We start from the raw sequence: 7934 nt of genomic DNA on the forward strand, positions 1-7934 counted from the left end.
ACATATGAAATAAATAGTGCATGGAGATGGGAGAAGGATCATATCCATAGTGTTGCTGCTAAGGAAGTGTTACAGTAGATGAAAATAAGAGGTGATTTAGGTCTTTAGATTCTATTCATCCAACCTAATTTCAAATAGTAACCTAATGTTGTTATTTACAGTCTTTCTGCCTTCTCAAAGACAAGAAACAAGTGTCTCCAGAATTTGACATGATGGCTTAACATCATAGTATGAGATAAGGAAGGATTAAAGAACATGTCATTACATAAGACAATTTTGATAAAAATTATTATTTTCTAGTTAGTTTTGCTTAAGGATAACAGAATGCAACTTACCTTTAAATTTTATTGATGGATTAATACTGTAACAGGAAAACACTGATCTTCCCACTCTTGCAGTGCTCCAAAAGAAATGATTTGCTGACAGTCAAATAAATGACCGAGTTACTTATTTCTCTCTACCACTCCTCCAGCCTAAATTCTAGGAGAAAAACTGTAAGATATTATTAATTAGCCATCAGGACACTCTGGCTAGGATTTGGCTAGTTGCATATATATATTTGTTTTGTTTTGTTTCCCTTGTTAACACAAGAAACAAAACAATATTAATGCAGATATTAGACAAGCTAATCTATGGGCTACTCCAAAAGTAAAGATTCTTGTTTAATTATGTTAGCCCATGGCATCAGAGGTGGATGTTGATGGTACAGCAGTAGATGTTGAACCTTCCCACCAATATTCCTTGTCTGGGGTTGTTTGAATGCTCTGGATTAAGCTGCATGTCAGCCAGTTGCTGTTCCAGATGGCTCCTAGCTCCTATTGATCCTGCATTATATTCACCAAGCCCACAGAAACATCTTGGGTAGACAGACACTTCAAGATATCTAAAAGGGCACTAGGCATGAGGCAAATGAATTCATCTTCAAGAGCAGTGAGCTTATATATGACAAATATGTTAGATGCTTAGATTAATAAAACAAGAACACAAACAGAAACTAAACTGATTTGGCCAACACAACAGAGAAAGCACATCTCATGGTAGGAGCTGTTTAGCCCCTTGTTTCACCAAGTAATGCAATGACTTAATAAAAAAGGTTCCCACCTTGCTACCATCTATTATCTCTAGCACAAACCAGTTGTGTTGAAACTAGTGGCTCATATGGTTTTAATGGCTGATGTTAAGATTGTAATAAAAAAGGTAGTTAAGATGGCAGTATTATAATTGTGAAGTATGGTAGATGATATCATTAAAATTCAAGGAAGCTTGCTTTGTACTAATGCAAAAGTTGAAATTTAAATGGAGTAGCTAATTTATTAGGACACTTGTGTAAATAGATGTTTACTGTTAAAGAATTAATGTTACGAAACAACAGAACCTTGGTTTGCATCTTATTTGGAATTATTATCCAAGGCACTACTTATGCTCAGTCCCCAGAAGTGAGGACTCTGAGTGGCTCACATCCTTAACTTGAGGAATATTATTTAAGCTTGTGCTGGATCAGGGTCTGAAACCCTTTTGCTGAAACGTGAGAGCGAAAGAAGAAAGAGTCTGTCATTTCTGCACTGGAGAATGCTGTTTTCCTTAATATTTGGGATCCCATGTAGTAGGATTAGTAATAATTGGTTGAAAAGATCTTACATGGGAACCAGAATAAGCCATGTGGAGAAAAGGAGCATCTTCATTTGACAGAATCAGATTTAAATTTACCATTTTTAGTGCTGCATTAAGTGCAGTCACCAAAGGAATCATGCACCTGTACTACCAGACTAGGCAACATTTTAAGGATAGCATTAAGTGCAGAGCAAACCCCCACCCTGCAAGCAATCCTAAGAGGTAAACAGGCTGGATCAAGTAGGCTGAATTCAAGCTGCTGAACAGCTTGCTTTGACATGCAGGGTCCTCCACTGTGAAAGGAAGTTTCCAATTGAAATTGTTGACAGCTCTTGAGTATTTCTAGTGCCTCTCTGCCTAGGGAGGAAACTTAACCTTTGCATTGCTGTGACATCTTGAGCCTCTGAAACTGGAAAGAGATATCAGAGTGAAGAATAAGACACTTCTGTCAGTAAAAATGGCTGAGTAAAAAAGAGGGAAAAATTGTGCTCTTTGGGAGAAAACAAAGCAAAACAGAAAGAACTCGAGCATATGGCTCCAAATCTGTGAGTATGCACATATTCCTATCCCTGCACTAGCAAATGATCTTATTAGCACCCAAGGATGCTGCTGGTACACAGGCTCTGCAGATCCAAGTCCAATTTGTAATGTTATAATGTGGCCTAGATCAGAGCCCATGAGCCATGCGGATGAGGTAATAAAACATACAGCTTTTTATTTTATTTTATTTTTGATTGGCAGAGATTTGAATATTTGCTGTTTACAGTGTCTTTACTTGTTGGTCCAGGATGTAAAACTAAACCTGTCCGACTTTATATATATAAATATATAAAATATATTCACTTTATATTTGTTTATATCCATTCAGTTCTCCTTCAAGGAATAGACTGCTGGCATACCTGCAGGAGTTTATACTTTTCACTCTCTTTGATTTGAAAGTGTGATGTTTTTCTGTTTGTGGTTATCAAGGATGGAAAAAAAGAGTCTTAGGTTGTGAATTCAGGTGTCTGATATTTGAGTGTACATATATGCATCTAGAGTGAACAAAGAGCACAATGATCATTACTGAATATACACAGCAACTAGAACTCTTCTCCCTTGCGAGTTCAAATGTGATTTTAGTCAATTTTGCTCCTCACAGCTATCCCCATTCTAAATGTACACAGCTGAATCCAGTGTTCAGTTGATATATGAAACTTATCTTGCAAATTTTATCAACCACAAATGGAAAGCATTTGGTACACAGAGCAAACTCATCTGCAGAGGACTTGCCAGCTCATCTGCAGATAGTATAAGACAACCAGATTAAGTGAGATGCCTGCTGAAAGGCAGATAGATCAGGTACTGGCCTCACATATGGCCTCTGATAAATACAAAAAACATGCAAAAAACATGCAAAAAACAAAACTGAATTGAGCAAAAAAGAAACAACAGAACATCAATAGGCTACAAAGTCTAACAAGCTGGCAGACAAACGGAGAGGAGAAAATTAGGCCAGCTCCATGGCCACTGCAACAAGGTGGAAAAAATACTACCATTTTATCCTACAGTTGGGTTATTTATGTGACAGTCACTGTGCATTTCCACATATTTGCACAGAATTATTTATCTTTTCCTTATAATTAGATAGTCTTTACTCCTCTGTACCTCACTGTTTAATGTGACACCATATCGATTAGGTTTCCAGTACATACCACCCCAGACATGTTTATATGGCAATTTCAAATGATTTACACTAACTAATGTTGCAGCAGGAATATCATTTTGGAAATATAATACCAGTCAATAGCAGTAAAGGTTCTGCTAATGGTCAGAACTCCTTGTACCACGGGAACAAGTTGCCACTAACAACTCATCACCTGAAGGCCATAACTTCAAGTTGATGTAAACTGGCATAGGACCAAATTTCAGTGCTCAGTGGAGCTACACAGAGTCATCTCAGCTGAAAGTCTATCTGTCCTAATTACCCTGATAGTAAAGCTAGATAGAGCACAGGCAAGTTATCTGCAAAACAGCAAATTGGTCTGGAAGGTTGGTGTGATACATGAAACCAAAGTTCATGCTTTCCCTCTTTCCAGAGAATTTCCTTCCACTGCAGAAATAGTCTGGATCAACATAGATTTATTTCTATGAAACATTAGATCCACTACATGAGAGAGAGACTGAGTTTTAATCTGATATAAAAATATAGCATTTAGAAAGCTTTGGAATTTTATAATAACTCTCTTATTATACCTCTAGTATTAGCACCATGTTGTCTCAATCTTACATAGACATAAAACAGACACTGATGATTTCTGCTTTGCAAAATAGTTATCAGAAGAAAAGATATTACAGATTCAGAATTATTTGAAGTTACTGGGAGATTTTATACCAGCTTCTTGAATGGCGTATGTATCCAGTGCTTTCATGCAAATGACTTTCTTTTGTAAGCATACCAGCATAATAAGGAGTAATTACAGAATTTAGTTGTTAAGGTTTTATCTGTGAAACTAACATGATGACAAGAAGTATACTGCTTCTACCTGAGCACGAGCTCCTTCATAAACGTCAAGGCAACGACAACTTCTGCATAAACCTACAATTTCTGGTTTGCAAAACTCACAAAGATAAATGAAGTCTGAAGGAATAAAATCTGCAGACTGACAGAAGAGCAAGTGATCAAAGCAAAAAAGCTTTGATCACTCAGTGGCTTTATTAATAAATGAAAGACGTTCCAAATAGCTCTTTGGTACTAATAGAACTGAATTGCTTTCTTTCTAGATGTATTTGTAGATCTGTTTGCAGCATCTCAGTACATACCACAACAGTGGCAGGTAGGGCATCTTTGTGTTCCAAGCTGAGGACAAACCCTACATTCATGTACAGCCTTTTCATTACCTGCAAGGTTTGTTGTTGTTGTTGTTGTTGTTTGTTTGTTTGTTTTGTTTGTTCTTTCAGGAAAGACTAAACTCAAAACCATAGCCTGAATTCTTTGTAGGATTTTAAAGCAGAGGTTAATCTCAGAGAGCTTTAACTTCATGAGTATAACATGCAAACAGTATGTACAAACTAGATAAAATCTCCTCAAGTTTAGGAAGTAAAATTGCATGAAGAGAAATTTTTTTCTCCCTTCTAGTCCATTGAAAACACTAATGGATTAGGAAAAACTTGGATTTTCAACCATTATTGACCACTCCTAAAAATATTCCTTTTCCTATCATAAGTTCTTTAAGCCAGAATTGGTTAATCTTTCTGTTTAGAATATCAATTTAGATGGGTGCATAATATAGCTAGAAAAAAAATGCATTTTTTAGAGGGAAACACATACGTGGAGACAAAATAAATGCAAATTATTCAAAGATAAATCTTCAAAAATGCAAATGAAATTCAAGCAATATGAAGTATCAAATAGAGTGTGGAAGCAAAAAAGAAAGAAAAAAAAAAAATCAAAGCAGTTCCCTGATTTTAGACAGACGTTCATACATTTGTCAAGTAAACACATTGTAGAAAGTACCAAAAAACTAGAGCATGCATACAGGCATTAGGCATTATGAAAAATGGTTAAAAAATGTTAGAAGAATGCTTTTGAAGGCCTAGAAATCAAGTTAGAAACCCCATTTGGTGCTATTAGATTACAAGGCAGCATCCCAGAACTGTCTGTGAGCTAAAACACAGTTTAAGGGAAAACATGGACTCTATTTTCTCAGTCATGAGATTGTTTAACTTATAAACAGGGGAGATGAATATTGTTGTTTAAACAAAGCAGCTAAAGGATGACATGAACTAAAGCCTTCTACTCACCTGACTGCATGCTTGTTTAGCTGAAGGGAACAGAACACAATAAATGCATAAAAGAAGCAAAGCAGACCTTCACCAGTTCTTAAGACAAGGAAGGGAAGAGAGGCAAGATCAAAGTTTCTAAAGTATAACACAGAAGAGACCTTGGAGAAGCAAGGGAATCAAAGAAAAGATTGTGCAGAACATTTCAGTGGCTGAATTCATGAAAGGAAGGCTAACAGTTCAGGGAATAGCTGAGGAATACTGCTGCATGCTCATATTACAAAGACCTATTTATTCATTGAAGAATGGCAGTTTAACAGAAAAGTGGCCCTTGAAGAGAATACAATACACAAACCATAGGAGAACATGGTTCCATATCCAGTTTAGATGTAAAAGTGTGCTGTTATCAGGAACCTGAAAACACGTCCTTGAATGAAGCACAGTCAGAAGAAGTCACTGTGGCTTTGGGATATTAGGAAGGAAAATGAAAATGACCAAACCCAAAAATACTAATAAACACTAGAACAGAAAACAAATGTTTTTTTTTTTTTTTTTTTTCCCACTGAAAATGCAAATTCAGTGTTGAATTCAATGAAAGTCAAACTAATAATCTAACAGAAGTCCAAAAATCATAGTTAGAAGACTTATTTGTAGGGATTTGGGTATGAAGTATGGTGGATTAATTATTTTTTAAAAAATCGAAGTTTAGAAAAAGTTCTAGAGTGAGTTAGCCATTTAAAATGTGATTGGACCCTTTTGTTAAAGAAAAGGAAAATGATATGGCCTGATATTTAAGGGATGAAAATCACAGAATCATAGAATCATTTGAATTTGAAAGGGCCCTAAAAGGTCATTGAGTCCAGTTCCCCTGCAATGAACAGGGACATCTACAGCTACATCAGACTGCCCACGGCCTTATAAAGCCCTGGCCCAGGGCCTTGAATGTCTCTGTGGATGAAGCATCCACCACTTCTCTGGGAAACCTGTGCCAGCGTCTCACCAACCTGATTGTGAGAAGCCTCTTCCTTATGTCCAAACTAAATCTCCTGCCTTTTAATGTGAAACCATTTCTGCTTGTCTTCTCACAACAGACTCTGCTATAGTCTTTCCCATCTTACAGCTCCTCTTTAGATACTGAAAAGCCACTATCAGATCACCTCAGATCCTTCTCTTCTCCAGGCTGAGCAATCAGCCCCAGCTCTCTCATCCTGTCCTCATAGGAGAGGTGTTCCATACCTTGGCCCAGTTTTGTGGCCCTCCTCTGGACCTGCTCCAGCAGATCTATATCTCTCCTGTACTGAGGACTCCACACCAGAACACAGTAGTTCAGGTAAAATAATCATAAAATAAAAATATCACAAATAAAAATAATATAAAATAATATATCCTTAATAAATAGTTCATGTGATATACAGAAGTACATCTTTGCTCTTTCCTGTGTTGCAGAACCTGTTAATCTACAAACAGAAATCTTAATCTTGTTGAAATGCTTTCAGATAATGTTGAAATGTTTTCAATAATCTTGCCTACAAAAATCCCCAAAGTAATCCTCTAATTCCCATTATGTATGTCTACATTTAGATAATTTAATCAATGTACCTTCACCAAAATAAAATAAAATTAAATTAAAATAGAATAAAATAAAACAAAATAAAATAGGATTCATCCATAACCTTGATAGGTCTCCAGAATCAGCTTACTAAATAATCACAGAATATTTTTATCACACCTTTGTAGGATCAACACAGATTCTTAGATCCATGTTCTTAGGTCCATACAGTAACAAATGAATGTTAATTAGTACAGTTCAGCTCAGTAAGAAAAGGAGGAAGGCTTCAGAGCATATTATCAGATCAATGCCATATGTATGGTTAATCACCTAATTTAACTGTTTTCCTAATGTGAGAGATAACTGCTAAGAATGGCTTTTTTTTCCAATCCCAACACTCAGTTAACTTGTATCTTATAACATTATGAGCTTTCAGATGTAAACAGAAATATCACCTAATTCTTACAAAGCACTTTTTGCCAAGATTTCTCAACAGTGCTTTAAAAATGAAATAACTTTTTTTTTTTTTTTTTCACTGCTAGAGATCAAGGGAAGAGGAAGGAAAGTGACTCACAACAAGCAGAAGCACTGGAAGAAAACCAAGATTTCTTTTCCATCCAGTTAGCAGTCAGTTCTGTAGGCTGCATGACATCCTTGAGCTAATGTTAGCCATTTCTTAAGAAATCAGAAGGAAAAAGTGATGGGAAACAAGAATAAAGAATGGCTAAAATAAATAGGTTGAGCTGACACTGTATATGTTTTCAAAGCAGCTGTTAAAAGGCTGTTTCCAAATATAAAGGGCCAGTTCACAGAAGGTACACTGGAAAAACTGAACATTACATTGAAGTGCAAGCTTTCCTAAGGTGAGCAAATCCTTTATGGGGAGCAGAAAGTGTCCAGAACATATGTTTGGCCTATATCAGGGCATTACACTAAACATTACACTTTAAAAAACCTCTGTCAGATGGTTTAATGTCCACTTTAACCCCTGGGCTTAGTCAGAGGGGAATAC

This window comes from Gallus gallus, chromosome Z (assembly GCF_016699485.2).
Source record: "Gallus gallus isolate bGalGal1 chromosome Z, bGalGal1.mat.broiler.GRCg7b, whole genome shotgun sequence".
NCBI lineage: Eukaryota > Metazoa > Chordata > Aves > Galliformes > Phasianidae > Gallus > Gallus gallus.